The 21,006-nt window shown below is 43.8% G+C and overlaps 1 long non-coding RNA gene across 1 annotated transcript; it reads right to left on the reverse strand.

The window, feature by feature from the left end:
- Nucleotides 1–15,749: 15,749 nt before the first annotated feature.
- Nucleotides 15,750–17,173, reverse strand: LOC143115959 (uncharacterized). The gene is made up of 3 exons (XR_012985552.1): nt 17,022–17,173; nt 16,230–16,374; nt 15,750–16,063 (listed from the first exon to the last, which is right to left on the reverse strand). It is a non-coding gene; the product is annotated as an uncharacterized LOC143115959 (long non-coding RNA).
- Between the last annotated feature and the right edge of the window lie 3,833 nt (nt 17,174–21,006).

Raw genomic sequence — 21,006 nt, forward strand, 5'->3', positions numbered from 1 at the left:
CCAGGCGTTCAGGAGGCACATCAGCAATATCAGAAATGGCATTCTCCCAATTAAGTCAGTGTTGAGTCAAAATGTGTTTAAAGTCATTATTGTAAGGTAAAAGAACAACATTGTGTCGCTTTAATGAGTCATGACCATCAGCAGCATGTGTGTGTGCCCCCCCTGGTGTGTGTGTGTGTGTGTGTGTGTGTGTGTGTGTGTGTGTGTGTGTGTGTGTGTGTGTGTGTGTGTGTGTGTGTGTGTGAGAGAGAGAGAGAGAGGTTGGGTGGGCAGGAAATTTGACGGCTGATAGGGCTCTTTTTGTTTTTGTTTACACTGTGGCATACAGCATCATAATAGGAGTCTTTACTGTGTGATCCAGTCTAACATATCCTGCAGACAGCTTCGCCACTGGAGCTTCCAGCCATCAGGCAGGAAGAACAAGATTATCTTCCAGAAGCATGGAGAACTATCGATTAAAAGGCACCATGCTAATATATTTCATTCCATGGATATTAGGAGCATTTGCACATCGTCACATTATGATGTAAATGTCTGTTTCTGGAAGAAAAACACCAAATGACACCAAATTCTCTGCGATATGGAAGTATGAAATAAAAGACAAGAAAGCATCTATCTCAAATCCCAATTAAAGCAGGTGAAATTCCACATGCCTCAGGTTAAAATTAAATAGAGTAAATCGGTTATTAAAGCACCATAGTGTTATCAAATATGTTTAGTTTTCTTACTTCAAATGTCGTTTTTTGGTAAGCAAATGTTACACTGAACAGCACATCTCAGGTGGCTAAAGCTGAGCCCTCCTGTTTCAGACAAGTGCTTTATCTGGATGATGTGTATTGGGCAAAAAAAAAGTTCTGACATTTGAGATATTACACTCTAACATCCCTCCAAAATTGTAATAACCATAATGTCAGGTCATAAATCAGAATCCTCCCAAAGACAAAATGTAAAAATCTACATAATACTAAACAAGGATTTCAGCAAGGATTTAGATGTCTTGCAGGTCTGATATATGAGATATATTCTCATATTACAGTCATCTTTTCCTCCATCATCGTATCACCAAGATTGCATGGGTATCCCAGACAATACACCACAATGTTCTTCAACTTGAAGAAAATACCAATATGGAAACAGACACACACTTTCTACCCTGATATATTTTTTTCATAATCATATGATTCAAGGTGACATCATCCTTTCAGCTAATCAAACTTTAATGATGTTTTCCACAACATTTTCTTCCACTGGATGTTTTTAAGGTGGGCCCTGCGTGATTCACCCTTACACCATTTTTTTTTTGCTTTATCTGCCCTTTCGAAGACATCCCCACACACTAATTAGGGAAATAAAAGAAAGAAATGACATCAGTCGTCCTCCACTGGCAAACCAGTGTGAGGGGAGGGACTGACGGGCACAGGAAAAGAAGATGTGGGACATTTCCATGAAAACCGCTGACAATAGCTACAACACAACACCTCCTATTATGTTTTATCTGAAAGCCTGGAAGCTATGAGCTTGGCAAAAGACCAAGAAAAGCCTAAGAGTGAACTTAACTTTTTCTGAGGTCATCTCACACAATACTTCCAGGATGTGATGGAAGTATCCATGGATTATTTGAATGTCCTTAGTTATCTATCCTAATGTTTCAGAAATGGCTGACTCATTAGGTCAAGATCAGGTCAACATTTCAAGTCCAAGAACTTAGAGAAAACACAAACTGAGTTCCTGTTTTTTGGTCATGAACCCAGGGTGGTAGATTTCATCATTTAAGTGATGACACAGTCTCTTTCCCCCCCATCTATTCAGGTCTTAACCCACTACCACGAGCATTGCTGCCTGCATGCAATAGCTGAGGATAGAATGTCAAGATCTCATACTGTTAATACTCAATGGTATTGGATAGGCCTATATTTGGATAATTCTTCTGTATGGCACCAACGGCATTGTGCATTTTGCCACCATTTTAACTCTTGTATTTATGTACATTTGGAAACTGCCTTAGTGAATTCCCTCACTAAGGGAAGGGAACTGACACTGTAAACTGAAGGGTGTGCCAGTGTGTCCATGGAGGTAGTGCAAATGCCGAGCAGTGCAAAGTGATTCATAGTGCAAGGGTAATAATTACTGTACATAATATAGAATATACCTAAGCAAACTTGCACACAGCCATAGGCGTGCATACATAGACACTAGGTGGTGCTAAAGCACTAGGAAGTTTGCCCTTTATCAACGAAAATGCCCTTTTGATACTTGTTTTTTTTTTTCTTTTTTTTTATTATTAATATTATTAAGATTTTACTGAGGTCGGTTTTGAAATGATCTTTTGAAAACCTGAGCCATTAAAAACGACTGAAACAATGCCCCGAAATGAGCCACCTCCTTGCGCACGCACACCCGACCTATCTCTCTTCCTTTGTCACGTGAACTCGCGCGGTCGCGTGCAGGGCACGCGTAAGCGTCTTCAGATAGCAGGCATGGTCGCTGACAGGCTGCTTCTCCCGTGCCCCATCAGCCAGGTAACATACAGATCAAGCAAAATCTTACAGTTTGCCCTCTAAGCCCAACATGTAATAAATTTGTTGTGCAGTAAAATGTCTCATTCAGCACCAAACAAGCATTTTTGCCGACTGGTCACCTGATAAACTAGTTAGATGAAGCTAGATAAAGTTTTACGCTGTAGCCCAAATCAATGACAGATAACGTGACGACCACATACAAATAATTTCGGTAGATTTTGCAAATGTATGTGTTAAGAAGAACGTTTTCTGTTGTATATCTTTTGTAAGGCAACAATTCATTTGTGACAGAAGAAACGGGAAGTTCCCCATTACTGCCCATCTGCATTCATGTAATGTCAGTCAGTAGCCCACTATAACTCCTTGTACTGTTTGGTCTCTTTATTGTCTTACAGATCAAGTAAAATCGTACAGTTTGCCCTCTAAGCCCAACGTGTAATCATTTTATTGTGCAGTAAAATGTCTCATACAGCATTGGTTCCCAAAGTTGCGCAGGAGATTTTATTTGGGTCGCCAGCACAATTTATGTTGTGTAATAGGCCTAGCTTATACCATTTAACCTGGAAAGCTATCAGATCTGTTTCGACCTCACTCTGACAGTCACTACGGTCTAAAAAAGGGAATGATCACCTTCGTTCTGCCTATCACCGAGACCATATGTCAACAAAGTCATGTCCATGACCTCCGGAAGCAGAACGACTCGAGCTTGTAAATAGCGGAGATTGCTCCCGGTTCAGTCTCTCACCTTGATCGCCTCATCTGAGACCTGTGATAAGTGAGTACGTACTTTCACTGCTTTCTTGCTTGCAGACCTAGTGCGTTGTACGGCCAAGGTAAGTGCCTTATTGTATTGCATTGTGTTTTTCTGTGGTAGGCTATGGCGGCACACTACTGCAGAGTCTGTAGGGCCACGATGGCCCCCAATGACGGGCACAGAGAGTGTCCCACTTGCCTTGGGGCCGCCCACCTCCTGGAGGATGTCGACAGCCCCTGCAGCGCAGCCTGTGACCTTCCTAGGGAGGAACGGCTCCGCCGGGCTGACCAGGCATGTGGCCACGTGCGTAGACGGGACAGGCGGCGCTCACCCGACCGACCATCCCACTCTCATAGGCATGGCCGTAAGCATACGCACAAGCGTAAACGGCAACATCCTTCTGGGCATGATCAGGTGGAGGTCCCTCGACCTGCTAAAAGCCCGGCTCCAGCTGCCGTGACCGAGGGTGATGGCACGGAGTCGCTTCAGATCCTCTCAGCTTTCCAGGCTCTGGCTAGGAGGATGGACAGGCTGGAGGGTCTCCAGGGCACGTCATCCTCTTCTCTGCCCCCTGGCCAGGGAGGTCTCTCCCCATCCAGGCCTGAGAGCCATGGTGCGGATGTTGATCTGGGCGATGTGGATGTGCTGTCACTCCATGCCCCTCGTTCTACGATCGAGGACGTAAGCGGGGACGGCCTCCTGGATGAGCTGCATTCAGACATGGTGGAGCCAACCGATGAATCCACGGTGCCAGGGGAGGTCCCTGTCGGCTCCCTGATGTCACGGGTGTTGAGTGCCTCCAAGATCCTGGGTCTTCAGGCCCCTATGCCAGACATGGCTTCCCTTGGGGGCGTCTGGGAAGGCGTCTCGCATAGCAGCCCACCACCCTGTATACCCGTGGCAGAGGATTACACGAAGGTGCTGCGGACGGCATGGGGTAAGTCGCTACAGCGCCCCCAATTCAATCCAGGTTGCCGTCAGCTGGCGAAGGCTGCATATACGGCCGACTCAGGGCTGGGGGATATGCCACCGGTCGAGCAGTCCGTCGCCGCCTGGACTTCCCTGGGACCTGCCAATGCATCTCCCAATCCACGCTGCCCGCGTAAGGAGTGTGCCAAGACGGACCGTCTCATCACTCACTGCTTTGACGCATCAGCACGGGCAGCCCGTATGGGCAACGCCCTGGCTATCACTCTGGCGGCTCTGCGAAAAACTATGAGCCCGGAGGACCATGATGCAAGGGCCCTGGTGGATGCCACACTGTCAGCCCACTCCCAGCTGACGCGTGATGTGGGGAGTGCTATGGCCTCTGCGGTGCTGTGCCGTAGACAGGTGTGGCTTGCCCAAACCTCTCTCCCTGATGCCATCAGAACAGACCTGTTAGGTCTCCCCGTGGTGCCTGGGCATGTGTTCCATCCAGACTCCCAAGGGGTGCTGGACAGAGTGGAACAGGCTGGCGCTTCTAGAGAAACTGGTCAGCGTGTGTGCCACAGGCGGGTTCCGGTTCCCCACAGGGCAGCATCAGGTAAGTATGGGCGGTGGCAGCCCGCCCGAACACCACAGGTAAGTATCAACTATGATGCCCCGCGGGACCGGCGCTTTCGTGCACCAGACCAGAGCTCAGCCCCAACTCCCTGGCCCAGAGGACAGCGAAGACCTCGCAGGCAGAGGTGCAGGCCGCGGTGGCGGTCCTGCCTAGGGATCCGGGGCTGCCCGTCGATTGCCCTTCCCAGCTGTCCAGGACCTCCTGGGAAGGGATTGTGCCAGACTCTTGGGTTGTGGCTACAGTGACTCACGGTTACCGCCTACAGTTTCGACGGCGGCCCCCTACGTTTTCAGGGGTCAAGATGACGTCTGTGAAAGTCCCCCTTTTAAATTCCGTGCTTGTCAAGGAGGTCCAGGAGTTGCTTCTGAAAGGGGCCATCTCAGAAGTACCGCCGCACGCACAGCACACTGGGTTTTATTCCAAATATTTTATTGTGCCCAAAAAAGACGGAGGTTACCGGCCGGTCCTCGACCTCAGGCCCTTGAACCAGTACCTCAAAGTGCTGCCATTCAAAATGATCCACGTTGGAATAGTGATTCGTTCCATCCAGGAAGGGGAGTGGTTTACGTCTCTGGATCTAAAAGACGCGTACTTCCATGTCCCTATCTGCCCAGCACACAGGTCCTTCCTCCGCTTCGCCTTCCAAGGCAGGGGGTTCCAGTTTCAGGTCCTCCCATTTGGCCTTTCACTGGCCCCCAGAATTTTTACTCGCGTGGTGGCAGCCGCGCTAGCCCCCCTCCAGGTCCGGGGCCTAAAGATCCTACCGTACCTGGACGACTGGCTAATTTGTGCCCCATCTCAGGTGCAGGTGGTGCACGACACCAACACAGTTCTGACCCATATCCAGGCCCTGGGTTTCACGGTCAACTGGAAAAAAAGCAACTTTTCCTCGACTCAGTCAGCATGACTGCGTCTCTCACTCCACGGAGGGAAGACAGCTTGACCGAGGCTCTGACAGGCTTTCGGCTGGGCAGGCTGGTCACCGCCCACAAAGTCCAGAGGCTGTTGGGCTTACTGGCCGCGGCAGCTGCGGTACTGCCATTGGGCCTGCTGAAGACACACCCCCTGCAGTGTTGGTTCAATGCCTTTCAGCTCCACCCGAGGGACGACAGGCATGTGAAGTTGCGGGTGTCTCCTGCTTGCATCCGAGCCCTGCGTCCTTGGAGGGACAGGAGGTTCTTACTCCAGGGGGTTCCACTGGGGGGCCTTCCTCACAAGAGGCAAGTTGTCTCGACAGACGCTTCTCTGACAGGCTGGGGAGCTGTCTGGGAAGGGCTGTCAGCGAGGGGCATGTGGCCGCCCTCATGGACATCAGAGCACATCAACGTCCTCGAGCTGAAGGCCATCCATCTCGCCCTGCAGAGGTTCCTGCCAGGGTTGCGAAGCCAACATGTTCTGGTGAGGTCGGACAGCACCTCGGCGGTGTACCATGTCAATCACCAAGGCGGCACGAGGTCCCGGCGATGCCTCCAGGTGGCGGAGGAGTTGCTGTCATGGGCATGGCCGCGTCTGGCTTCAGTGAGGGCAGTACACATTCCGAGCGTGGAGAACAGGGCGGCCGACATTCTCTCCAGGACCGGGCCACTCCCGGGGGAATGGAGATTGAACCCAGAGGTGGTCAGCCAGGTCTGGGCTCAGTATGGGACTGCACAAGTGGACCTGTTTGCGTCAGCGGAAACGACTCACTGCCCAGAGTGGTACTCTCTCGTGGGACAGGGAGGCAGTTTGGGCCTGGATGCTCTGTCACAAGACTGGCCGACAGGCTTGTTATACGCTTTTCCTCCATCCCCTCTTGTACCCCAGGTCCTGCGGAGGATCAGGGAGGGCCGACACACAGTTCTGCTGGTTGCTCCACGGTGGCCGGCGAGGCCTTGGTTCCCCGACCTTCTCCGGCTCCTGCAGGGTCAGCCATGGCAGTTACCCTGCCGGGCGGATCTTCTGTCCCAAGCAGACGGGCAGATCTGGCATCCGAACCCAGGTGCCCTGCGCCTGTGGGTTTGGCCCCTGCAGAGTCCGTCATTGAACAGCTAGCTGAGTCTGTGCAGGAGACTCTGAACAACGCCAGGGCTCCTTCTACTAGAGCTTGCTATGCACTCAGGTGGAGGATCTTTTCGGATTGGTGTGCCAGCTTGGGTCTTGAGCCAGCGGTTTGCCCTGTGCCTCAAGTTTTGCGCTTCTTGCAGTCCTATTTGGATCAAGGCAAGGCGGTCAGTACTGTGAAGGTTTATGCCTCGGCCATTTCAGCCTTTCACCAGGGTGCGGATAACAGGCCCTTGGGTAGGCATCCACTGATTGGTCAGTTTTTAAAAGGGGCCCGCCGGTTGCGTCCAGTTCGCACTTTGTGGGCACCAAACTGGGATTTGCCCACTGTTTTAATGTCTCTTACTGAAGGCCCGTATGAGCCCATTTTAGACGCAGATCTGCGATCGTTGTCTCTGAAAACTTGCTTTCTCCTGGCTCTTTGTTCGGCCAGGCGCGTCGGGGAGCTGTGCGCCCTCTCCGTCAGCGAAGACTGCCTGAGGTGGCAGGCAGGGGGCACTGGCGTGTCACTTTGGCCTACTCCAGCCTTCCTGCCTAAGGTTCTAAATCAGCAGTCTATCAACCAGGTTCTGGAGCTGACCCAATTCCAGCCGTCTGCTGCCTCACAGGCAGAGCGCGACAAGTTGCTCACTCTGTGCCCAGTCAGGGCTTTGGGAGCTTATCTGGCCCGTACACAGTCGTTGAGGAGGGAACACTCTCAACTTTTTGTCTGTTATGGAGCGGCGAAGCAGGGGCTACCGCTTTCCAAACTGCGGCTGTCACAATTGGCTGGTTGAGGTTATTTCCCATGCCTACCGGGCTCTGGGAATGGCAGTCCCTTCGGGTACAAGGGCTCACTCCACCAGGAGTATGGCTACATCTTGGGCTGCCCTTAGGGGAGTACCAGCAAGCGATATCTGTGCAGCGGCTTCATGGGCGACGCCTTGCACTTTTACCAGGTTTTATAGGGTGGACGTCACTCGCCCAGCTCCGGTTGGCGACGCTGCCCTCATGTCCGTGACCGAGCGAGGTTTTAATGGTTAGCTTAGAGCTCCTCATGACTTTTTTGGTGTGTGTCATCCCTTTTTTAGACCGTAGTGACGGTCAGAGTGAGGTCGAAACAGATCGTAAGTTACGCATGTAACTATGGATCTGTGAGACCGAGGGATGACCGTCACTATCCTTGTCGCTCGGACCATCCTGAGGCGTTCAAGGTAGGAGACTGAACCGGGAGCAATCTCCGCTATTTACAAGCTCGAGTCGTTCTGCTTCCGGAGGTCATGGACATGACTTTGTTGACATATGGTCTCGGTTATAGGCAGAACGAAGGTGATCATTCCCTTTTTTAGACCGTAGTGACGGTCATCCCTCGGTCTCACAGATCCATAGTTACATGCGTAACTTACGTTTTCTATTAGGATATAGTTTGTTTACCACAGTGACGGCTCTAGAATAGCTCTGAAACTGGGGGCGAACGCGTCGCAGAGGGGGCAGCGTGCATCTCACTCGCAAATGGAAACATTTCTGTGGGGCGCCTGCTATGGACCTCGCAGTTGCAAAATGCAAGGGGCATGAATCAGCATGAACATTAACGGACAGCTTCCGTTGACCGATTAAAATCTAGTTACCATGCTGTCAACTAAAGCAGACATCCGTTTTTTTTTTTTTTTTTTTTAGTTTTTTTTTCTTCTTTTTTTTCTTTCTTTATTAAAGACATAATGCAAATATACAAATGAAGATAATACAAAAGTGAAACAGTACGGTTACAATTATAGAAAATAAAATTACAAGTTGCACAAAACAATGACAACAATTAATAAGTAAAAAAAAGAGAAAAGAAAAACAGGAAAAGAAAAAAGACAATTAACAAGGGGAATTAACAAGCACATTATTGTAATGTTTAAGCAATGTTGTAGCTTTTTTGTTATCCAATCTTTTAACAATTTCAAGAAAGGACTCAAGTTCAGCGCTAAATTGTTGTACATTTGGGGTGGCTAAAGCAAATTTTTGCTTGTGTATATAAAACTTTGTCATCAAAATAATAAGATTACAAATCAATTCTAAGCTAGTGTCTTCCTTATTTTCATAGTACATAAAGACATCTTTCAAAGAAAATTGAAGATTAGGGTATTTCCCTGAGAACCAGTGGCTCACAATGTCTGCCCATAACTTAGTAGTTATTGGACAACTGTAAAACAAATGTGTCAAAGTTTCGCTATGACCCTTACAAAATGTACATATATCTTCAGTATCACCATATTTAGAAACAAGAAAATGTACTGGATATATTGTGTGCAAGATTTTAAAGTGCACTTCTTTGACTTTGTTACTTATGCAGTACTTAAAGGGAGTTAACCAGGACTTACGCCAGTTAATGGGCCCAATTATTGCACCCCAGAAGAATCTCCCCCTAGGAGAGATCTTATTTCTTTCCTGAAGCACAACTCGAATATGTTTGTTACTGCACTTCTTGTCAGTAATTGGAACGCCATTTAGAGAAAGTGTAGAGAGAGTAATATTAATTGCATTATAACAAAGATGACTTTTAAGTAGCTGTAACAAGCCAGAAGGGATAGCCTTTGTTACGTAAGGGATAACGGCCGCCGAGGTGTCCTGTTATACGGAATTAATGGACGAGGGCGAGGGGCAAAAACTCCCCGACGCGCAGCGGAGGGGAGTTGCCTCCGTCCAAGTCCATTAATTCCGTATAACTGGACACACCTCGAAGGCCGTTATCCCGCTTATCACCCGGTTGCCACTGTAAACACGCGGTTCTGTTTAAAAAGAAGCTCACTAGTTCAGCTTGTTGTACAACTTTAGCATGGACAGTTAGCTTGTTTACAGTTGATTCCATTGTTGGGAAGCCTGCAACCAAAAGATTCTAGAGCGCTGCAACCGTTGTCCTACTATGGTTGTTATAGTTACCATTCATAAGCATTGATATGGAACGGTGTCCTGTTATTCAGAATTAAAGGCCACCCGCCAGCCAATCAGAAAAGAGTATTTCTTCTCTCCGGGTGATAACAACTTATATTGTTTGAAAGGTAGAGGGAAACAATGTTGAGCCATGAATTGTTCATAAGACAGCACATCCCCTTTGCCATCTAACAAGTCCACAATACGATTGATACCCTTTTCATACCAGTTTTGAAGAAAGATAGATTTGTTCTTGATGATGATCTTACAGTTATTCCAAAGAAAGGCACAATGTGGGGAGAAATTGTGCAGGTAGCAGATTTTCCAAGATAGCAGTGCTTGTTGGTGAAATTTGGACAACTTAATTGGAAGTTTGGGTATCGAGTAATCACATTGTAGCAGGAAATGTATACCACCAACCATGCTAAAGACATTATGCGGAATAAAGTTCCAAATAGAGAGAGGACTACACAAAAGCCTCTTAATCCAGTTCACTTTAAAGGAATAATTCAGGTCAATAAAGTTCACTGCCTCAAGTCCACCCTCTCCTTTACAGTTAGTGATTATCCCTTTTTTGAGTTTAGCTGTTCTGTTCTTCCAAATGAAATGAAAGAATAGCTTATTTATCTCTTTGCAAACAAAATCATTAACAAAAAGACAGAGAGAGGGATAAACCAAACGTGATAACCCTTCAGTTTTGGACAGTAGAACTCGTCCAAAAATGGACACATCTCTTATTAACCAACTATTCAGTTTCATTTTAGCCATTTTTAACCTAGAGGAAAAATTAAGATTTTGCCTTTCAACATTGTTATTAGTGATATGTATACCCAAATACTTCACTACAGACCGCACAGCTATGTTACAGATAGAAATCTCTGTCATTCTGTGTAAGGGTAGCAAATCACATTTGTTCAAATTAATCTTTAAACCAGAGGCCTTTGAAAATTCTTCCACTAAAGCAATGACTTTAGGAACTTCATCCTTATTTTTCAAAAATAAGGTGGTGTCATCAGCCAATTGAGAAATTTTCAACTGTTTACCAAAAATGTCAATCCCTGAGATACTGTTTTCTTCACGTATGCTTATAGAGAGTAACTCAACAACCATCAAAAATAAAAAAAAGGAGAAAATGGACACCCCTGTCGCACTCCACGACTGATACTGAATCTTTGTGAAGTGTTATTTCCAAGAATAACTACACTATTTATATTATTATAAAACATTTGTACCACATTAATAAAACTGTCGCCAAAACCAAAAACTCGGAGTGTTTCAAAAAGAAAATTGTGTTCAACGGTATCAAATGCTTTATAAAAATCCAGGAAAAGTATGAGACTATCTATTCCAACTAAGTGAGCATAATCTACTAAATCAAGAATAAGTCTAATGTTGTTACTAATGTGTCGATTTTTCATAAACCCAGTTTGTGTTTCATGTATAATAAAGTCTAGACCTTGTTTTAATCTGTTTGCATAAGCACTTGCTATTATCTTATACTCAATAGTAAGAAGGCTGATTGGTCTCCAATTATCAATCATTAAACTATCTTTACCCGGTTTGGGAATAAGTGTTATGATGCCTTGTTTCATAGTGTCTGTCATTTCTTTATCAGAAATACATTTATTAATCAAGGCACAGAGATGTTTTTCAAGCAAATCCCAGAAATGTACAAAAAACTCTGTGGTGAGTCCATCTATACCTGGCGACTTACCCTTTTTCATTGCCATAACAGCCTTTTTAATTTCACAGGTAGATAGGGTAGAGTCACATAAATCTCTAAACTCACGTCCTATGAAAGGTGTTTTCCCCTCTAACTGTTTCAAGAAAGCTTTCAATGTCTGTATGTTTAGATTGATAGAGTTCAGTATAGAACTGAGTGACATGTTCTGAGATTTAGGATCAGCACAATAGCTACCATTAATATTTAAAGCTGTAACAGAGTTCCTTTGGGCATTCCTCTTTTCAAGTGCAACAAAAGTAGCTAGAGTTCCTTTCACCTTCCTCCATCCATTTAACCCTTGATCTGATATATGCACCTTTCGCTAATTCCAAATAGTGCTCATCAAGTTCTGTTTGGATAAAGGCTAACTCCTTCACATCCTCCTCAGTCATTTGTGCCTTCTGCTGGAGCATGTTGAGTTTAGCAATGAGATTCAACTCAGTTTGGGCTTTATTTTTCTTTAACTCTTTACTCCTTTTTATAACTGCAATTCTGACTTTATATTTAAAGAATTCCCACTGACGTTTAATGTCTGTGTCAGAAGAGTCATCTAACTGTTCTCCAACTAACTCACGAATTTGAGAATTAAACAGTGTATCTTTAAGGAGTGTATTGTTAAATTTCCAGTAGCCTATTTGATTAGATACTCTGGCATCTTCCAATATCAGTTTAACAAGTTTATGGTCTGACAAAGGAGAAGGTTTATGTATAATGTCTTTAACATAAGGCAAAGCAGTGGCGGAGATTAGCACAATGTCAATTCTAGAACGCAAAGTCATAGCCTTATTAGCCCATGTAAAATCCACCTTTCCAGGATTAAGAAAACGCCATGCATCAACAACGGACAAATTTGTGCAAAGATCTGTAATATTGCTTAATACTATGTAACCTGGGGCGAGAGGGGTATCTATCCACTGAATCATCCAGACACTCATTGAAATCTCCTGAAATAATAATGTATGGGTCATTGTATTTGGAGGAGTTCTCCTGCACCAACTTAGTTATTTCCGAGAATAAGATTCGATTTTGAGAAACAGAGTTATACCCATAAACGTTGCAAACAACAAAAAAAACATTGTCCACTTTGAGAATCAAGATTATCCATCGACCATCCTCTGAGGTAAATGAGTCCATCACAACCCCTCTGAACTTGTGCAACAGTATCAAAACTCCAGCAGAGTGAGTGGTCCCATGGCTGAAGTAAGCAGAGCCCCCCCATTGGGACTTCCAGAACTTAACATCTAAAGCAAACATCCGTATACCGGGCATGGCTATTCAATTTGCGTCATAGGCTGATAGTTTCGATTTTAGATGCACTCTTTAAAGTTAATAGCAGCCTCCTCACATTCCTTATTATTTCGGATTTAAAATGTACACCAATGCATTATATAAGGCTACAATTTAAATGGACATTTTAAAAGCTATTATTTCCTCTTGTTTTCCACCTCGCAAACTCTATTAGGCTATCTTTTGGCTATTGCGCAAAAGCCTCTTATTCTGAAATGTATTCATTTCCTGTGGCGGAGCTAGGGGGTGGCTTAGGGGGCTTAAGCCCCGAATCTTTTTTCAAAAGCCCCGAATCTTTTTTTAGTGTTTTAAATTCCCGGCAATTCTTATTTCCCCTCGGTTTCTCTATAAATGTCACAAAATGCTCTATTACTGAGGAAATATATCCCTAGTTATTTTCAAAGCCCAATATTGAAAAATAATTTGACTTGCTACACGATCTATGCCAGGTCTCTGGGCTATCCGCTATGGTGATTTCAATGGTTAGATTGATTTGTTTAGATCCAGTGAAAATGCTGCCTTGACAACGCTACGTCATGGCTTCGGTGTTCCAAAAAGCCTCTGTCAGAAGTCTGTCACTTTTACAGTCTGTGATAAAACACTTTGTGTACATGTTGTTGAAACGTTATGGATATTAGAAAGTTTTTCAAAAGACCACCCAGCTCTGTTCAAGCAACAGCATCGCCCAGTGAACTGACCGATAGTGTTGTTTCAGGTTGGTGATTTCACGTTAAGAGCTTTCAGTCAGTTAGGCAGGCTAACGTTAGGCTACTTGGCTAGCTCCCTAGCACTAAATGCTTAACGTTAACGTTAAATGTCCTCGTTCGTCGGCGGAAAAGGCAAATTCAGTACTCTCATAGGCTAGCTAAGCCTACTGCAGAATAAGAAATTCCAGCTCCCAAAACAAAGTGATCCTCGTCTTGTAGCTAATAAATTAGGCTACACTGTTTTGAAATGTCAGAAAAACCCATTAACAGTTATCTGCCCATGTCAACTTTTCAGTGTCATATGTTGCACAAAAGAATGTTAACTGTTAGCCTACCTTAAAACCTTGTTGATATCCTATCCACCACCACAGATCTTATAATCCAAGAGTCCACATAAATATAAGTCATGTTATGTTGTTTTGGCTGCCTAACTAATTATTAACTAAAAAAAAAAAAACATTACAATGATATATTGAGAGGAAAGGGCCCTTTCCATAAGTGTGTTAATCAAGCACCATGCAGTCTGCATTCATTGCACTGCATTCATAATCTAGGTGCTTGATTTTATGCACCTGTGTAAAGGGACCTGATGAAACCTATGAATAATCTTGCTAAATTACAAAATTAATATAATTTAGAAACGCCTATGTCAAGATGATTCTAAAATCATCCTTCTAAAATACCCTTGTATCATGATGACTGGCCATACTGTAAAATATATCATAATATTATGTATATTATAGTATAAGATATTCTATATATTTGTCACACAGATGAGATCAAGGAAGGGGAAGAAGGAGAATAGCAATAATAAACAATAATGTCATATCAAACAATAGCCTAATGAAAATAAACAAATACTAGAATATACAAACCATAAGAAACGCTTAATTAGTAAGTATGCTAAACAGATATGAACAGATATTGCCTCATGAAAGACCCAAAACTATAATTTTACACAGTGCAGTGCCAGTCAGATACCTTGAATCTGTTGAATGTTAGTTTCACATTTTTTAAGTCTCAATGTGTCCATTAGTTTACACAAAATTCACTAGAAGTCATTATTTAAGGGGTTATTTAAAGGAGACATATTATACCTCTTTTTAAACAAGTTAGAATAGGCCTATGGGCTATACAAAACATGTTCATAAAGTTTTTTGCACAAAATCAATCTCACATAAAGAGATCTCTGCAGCCTAATTCTTGCCAGCTTCAGTCCCTTTCAGAATGAGCCGTTTAAGGACTCTTATCACTTTTATGCAAATAAGCTACTGCTGACCACGCCCCACCTGTCAGATGTTTACGCTGTTCGTTTTCTTCACGTGAAAACCTCCACTGCTTGGGTGAAAATGACAGAATACAGAGGCGCACTCTAGCCCAACATTTTCGACCCAGAGTCGGACCCAGATCAAGATGAAGAGGAGCCACCTGCAGAAACACCTTCACGAATGCTGCAAGCAGTTTCTAAATGGTTTGTTAACTTTTTAAATCAATGTATTTGCTATCTCTCCTACGTGCCAAATTAGTCTTGGCTATTAGCCTTCACCCTGTTCAGCCTGTTACGAAGTAAACGTAATGTAATTTTTCGTGACAAAGCCAGTCTTTTTACAATATTTAACATTTGCTTGTATTTGAAACTTCACTAGATTCACAGCACTTGATTAGCTTTTATTATTATTATTATTTTAATTATTATATAGGTGTGCTTGTGGAAATTGTTGGGCAGTGCCAACTGAGGCAGAGTATATGCTGCCAGGAGATTACACAGGTAACTTTTCTAAGATACAGAAAGGCCTGCAAATATCTTACCGTGTTACTAACTTATTTATAAATGAGCTAGCGAGTATGCTGCCATATTACTCACTCATTTACGAATAATGCCAGGGACTGTGCTAGCATAGCACTCACCTTACCATACCATTATAGATCACACGACGTCTGCAGCAGCAGCAAAAGCAGATGTTAGTCTTACTAATGTTCATAGGTCACTAATGGCCTTACACACCAACACATGCCCCAATTGTTGTTTTCTTTCTTTTTATGTATGGCTATTGTCTGCAAATTCAGCAGGTATCAAACATACACTAGTGACACATTTAAATATAAATAAAATTACAATATATTTATTACACAAAACAGAAATAAAACATGACATATGCAATATGACAATTGCACTTTCTGCACTTTGCACTTTTGACAGAACTGACAGATTATGTAACCTGCTAACTACTGCAATGTTGTTGTTTTTTTTTTAGTCGTTACAGATAGCTTGGATAGCTTGCCTACAGGAGCTTTGTCAGTTGGTGTTGGGGATTCCTTGGATGCAGAATAAGGGTCGTCATCCCGTCATGTGTGGTCCTGCGTGTTCGTCGGGAGTTTCCTGACAGCCAAGGACAATACGTGGGCTTCAAACTGCCTCCCCTGGATTGAAGCGAGACACATAGTTGGCGATCACCTCCTCCTCCTTCTCTGGGTGCTCAAACTCTGAGGACAGGTCCGGAGGAATGCTTATTTTCAGGAGTTCCTCCCTGTATGCTTCTTGGTCCACAAAGACCTCGCCCATGATGAAGCCCATCAAGTGTTCCACATACCCTGTGCAATATTTCACAAACACTTCTGTAACTATGTACATAGTTTGTAAAGGAATTTCATTGTACATTTATTTATTGTTTTGTTCATTGTAAAGACACCATAGTGCAATAGCATGCAAAATGAACAGATCTTTTATTGTTGATAAATAAAAAATTATGTAACTTACGGAATGTTGTCTCGGTTTTGATGGGTTTCACCCTGCACTCTCCCTGTACTTTGGGAAATGCATCCTGTAGAGAGGGTCCCCAGAGGATAAGGTGGCCTGGTCTCGTGCAGCATCCTCATTGTAATGCAGAGCAGCCAGGTAGAGTCTTGCGCAGTAAAGAGAAAACCAAACATGAAAATAATGGCATGCACATAATATGCACGTTTACTTTGAGCTAAAAACTGAGGCTACAACTTCTTGCACTGTCAGTACTACATCTCGCTTTATTTACAACAGCAAACATTAGCCTAGACCAAGAGCTTACTGGCCACCTTCATTGTAGATAACATGACCATATCTAACTCCTTATCAGTAAGGACAAAACGACTACAAATTGTGACAAACCCTTGCAGCTTAAATGAAATAGAGCTATAGGGGAAATGTGCAAACACTGGATAACATTATAAAGTGAGGCTACAAGCTAACATTAGCTTATACTAAGGGCTTTTAGCTGTTGGTCGCCTCAATTGTGGATAACATGACAATATTTAATGGACGTCTAGCGTCTAGACAACATTTTCAAATCATTACTTTCAGATATTATTGACTGGGATTGTCAAATATGACTCGATCGGCTGTGTGCTGCATTTGCAATTTGGAATGGAGGAAATGCTCACTCCAAGCAGATGCAGGGCTAAAGTTAGCCGTAATGTTTGCGTTAGCTTGTGCTAAATGGCAAAACACGAACAGCCTAACGTTAGTTCATGCTTAACTGCGATAGAAACACAAAAGTCATTATTTGAAAGTACTTACATGTCTCTCATCTTGTGACTTGCCACGAACAGTAGGTACAGATCCCTCTGTCAAACGAAGTTTGATGGCTAATCCTGCAGTGTACTGTCCTAAGTTTTCAAAGCAGTCTGTCTTGAAGTGGTTCGCACACACCACAACATTTTTGCCACTGTTGCTGGAACATGGCCATCGACAATGAAGTGGAGCCACTCGGTTCTTCTGTCGTCTTTGGCTGGGAGAAAGTGCAAGGATTTGTGTTGTTCTGTGCAGCCAACAACACAACACTTCATGTGTGACTTGCTCTTGCTTGTAGTCATTGAGCTTGGTGTCTGTGCTCGTTAAACCAGCAAACTAATGGGGATCTTCAACTAATTGGGTGGGTGGGGCTATATGGGGGTTGAGAGGTGAAGGGTGGCGCCAGGGTGGTTCTATGCAAATTCCCTTATTTTGACAGTAGCAGTAACAGCAAAAAATGTCCTGTCCTGTTAGTACTGTCCTGAGTAGTGTCCCGAGACAGTTAGACACTGTCCCGAGACACCCAGACACTGTCCCGGGACAGTTAGCCACTGTCCTGTGACACCTATGACTGTCCTGTGACACCCATGACTGTCCTGTAACACCCAGACACTGTCCCGGGACACCCAGACACTGTCCTGTGACACCCAGATACTGTCCCGAGACACCCAGACACTGTCCCGAGACACTCATGACTGTCCTGTGACACCTAGACACTGTCCCGAGACAGTTAGACACTGTCCTGTGACACCCATGACTGTCCTGTAACACCCAGACACTGTCCCGAGACAGTTAGACACTGTCCCGTGACACCCATGACTGTCCTGTAACACCCAGGCACTGTCCTGTGACACCTATGACTGTCCTGTGACACCTAGATACTGTCCCGTGACACCTATGACTGTCCTGTAACATCCAGACACTGTCCCGAGACAGTTAGACACTGTCCCGTGACACCCATGACTGTCCTGTAACACCCAGGCACTGTCCTGTGACACCTATGACTGTCCTGTGACACCTAGACACTGTCCCGTGACACCTATGACTGTCCTGTAACATCCAGACACTGTCCTGTAACACCCAGACACTGTCCCGTGACACCCATGACTGTCCTGTAACACCCAGACACTGTCCTGTAACACCCAGACACTGTCCCGTGACACCTATGACTGTCCTGTGACACCTATGACTGTCCTGTAACATCCAGACACTGTCCCGTGACACCCATGACTGTCCTGTAACACCCAGACACTGTCCTGTAACACCCAGACACTGTCCCGTGACACCTATGACTGTCTTGTGACACCCAGACACTGTCCCGAGACAGTTAGCCACTGTCCTGTAACACCCAGACACTGTCTCGAGACAGTTAGACACTGTCCCGTGACACCCATGACTGTCCTGTAACACCCAGACACTGTCCTGTGACACCTAGACACTGTCCGGTGACACTCATGACTGTCCTGTAACATCCAGACACTGTCCCGTGACACCCATGACTGTCCTGTAACACCCAGACACTGTCCTGTGACACCTAGACACTGTCCGGTGACACTCATGACTGTCCTGTAACACCCAGACACTGTCCCGTGACACCTATGACTGTCCTGTGACACCCAGACACTGTCCTGGGACAGTTAGCCACTGTCCTGTAACACCCAGACACTGTCCCGAGACAGTTAGACACTGTCCCGTGACACCCATGACTTTCCTGTAACACCCAGACACTGTCTCGTGACACCTATGACTGTCCTGTGACACCTAGAGACTGTCCCGTGACACCTATGACTGTCCTGTAACACCCAGACACTGTCCCGTGACACCTATGACTGTCCTGTAACATCCAGACACTGTCCTGAGACAGTTAGCTACTGTCCTGTGACACCAAGCCACTGTCCTGTGACACCAATGACAAATGTTCCAAATGTGAACCACTTTGAGCTGCATTCTGTGAATGAAAGGTGCTATAATTAATTATATTTATAATTATTATAATAATTATTATAATTATTATTATGTAGAATCATTTATGTCTTTGAATCATTGTGTGTGTGTGTGTGTGTGTGTGTGTGTGTGTATGTATGTATGTATGTATGTATGTATCTTTTTATTTGTTTTGTTTTAGATAAAATATAAAGCTTATTAATTGTTTTACATAAAATTGTACATGTAAAAATCCTTTTTTGCTTTATGACTTTTTAAGTTTTAAAGTTGTTTGTTAGAATTTTTAATAAAGATGACTTGTGCTTTAAAGTAGTAGCTCTGGATTTGTGTTTTGTTATCAAGTAATGTTCAAGCACAGCTGGCATTCAGCCAACACTCAGTCAGATCAGTTAGTGTGTGGGCCAGTGCATGCCCAGGGACCCAGGCAACCCTCAGCCAACACTTTGATAAACAATAACACCCACACCTGGGCCGACAGACAGACAGACAGACAGACAGATAGATGCTTTATTTGTATGAAGATAACAAAATATCAACTCAGGTCTCAGTGCAGACCAAGTACTATAGTGAATAATAAATAAATACAATATAACATAACATAAGTGCTTGTTTATGGAAGTCCACAACAACCATCTCCTTGGTCTTGGTGAGTTTGTTTTCCTTGCATAACAAAACAATAAGTCATTTTACGGCGTTTTGGCCACACTTGGGGCAGAGCAAATCTTTATGTCAGTTTCCACTGATTGGGCCATGGGCATGGGCAGGGATGGGCAGTATTTCTAATACATGTGTTTAAAATATGTATTTCAAATACAAAATACTATTTTGTCATTTGTATTTTATTGAGATAATGAAAATGCCTTCGTATTTTGTATCAAAATACTTCAGTGTTGCGTATTTTTGTATTTTCAAAATACTTTAAAATACTTTCTGTGAAACACTGTGATGACATCTATCTAACTATCTATACTGTAAAGCACGAAATGTCTGTCTCTGTCTGTTTGTGGCACCCTTGCATGGTCAAGCTGGAATGATTAACAGGCCCCATAACAACTATATAAAAAATATTTTATATATATAAAAAATAGTCTGAATGCAACACTGTCTGAGAAGTTAGTTGTGCTCAAAGGCATCAACTGAGGAAACACGACTAGCTAAGGTTACACACACTCCTTTGCTCACACAAGGACAGCAGAAGGACTTGAATTCACAAGTTTATATTGCAACACTTGAGTTTGATATTTTCCTTTCTTTTTTCTGTTTTACAGGTTTTCTAGACTTTAAATTTGTCTATGTTCTCTGACCTGTGAAATATTTCAGTGCTATGGTAACTTGACAAGATACCTCAAACAAGGACATTTCCAATTTTGCACATTTTAAATAACAAATGATTGATAATGTCATAATAATTGGCTTCTAATTGGCTCAACTGATTGGATGGTATTAATGTGACAACCTGATTTTTATTTTTACTTTTTTTTGTATTTACATTGATAGAAGTTGTGCACACACCATCAGGTGTATACAAAATTATTCAACTGTGATGAAACTCACCATAAGTGTGGTAATGATGTGGTTATATAACTTAAAAGGTTAAAATGCTACCTAGTTTAAATTTCTAAATCAGTCATCTATTTGGATTGTTTGTCTTTCAGTTATTGTCACTGATTCATAGTGGGCAATCTATTACACCAACTGGTTGGAAAGTGCAACAGTTGTGGAGTCGGCATTGCATGTCGCTGCAAAACAGTACATCTCCAAACTTATAAACAGTAACTGTCAAATAAGGAATTTGAAGATGACATCCGAAAAGCATTAGATTGCATAGAAAACTGATTGATATGAATACACTGTACAGTTTATGTAGTAATAATGCACTGGTTATGAATAACAACTATTTTAAGTAAACATACAATTAGTAATGCAAAAAGTTTTTGTTCTAAGATTTATTTCTCTTTTGTGGCCCCAATTAGTCCAGGAAACTGGCAAAAATGATACAGACTGCCATAATCTGTGATGAAGATATCATAGATGTTGACCTTGTGCT

Source organism: Alosa pseudoharengus, unplaced genomic scaffold (genome assembly GCF_046254945.1).
Source record: "Alosa pseudoharengus isolate Yale_2024_CS ecotype anadromous, Long Island Sound unplaced genomic scaffold, YU_APseudo_1.1 YU_APseudo_1.1_scf_11, whole genome shotgun sequence".
Lineage (NCBI taxonomy): Eukaryota > Metazoa > Chordata > Actinopteri > Clupeiformes > Clupeidae > Alosa > Alosa pseudoharengus.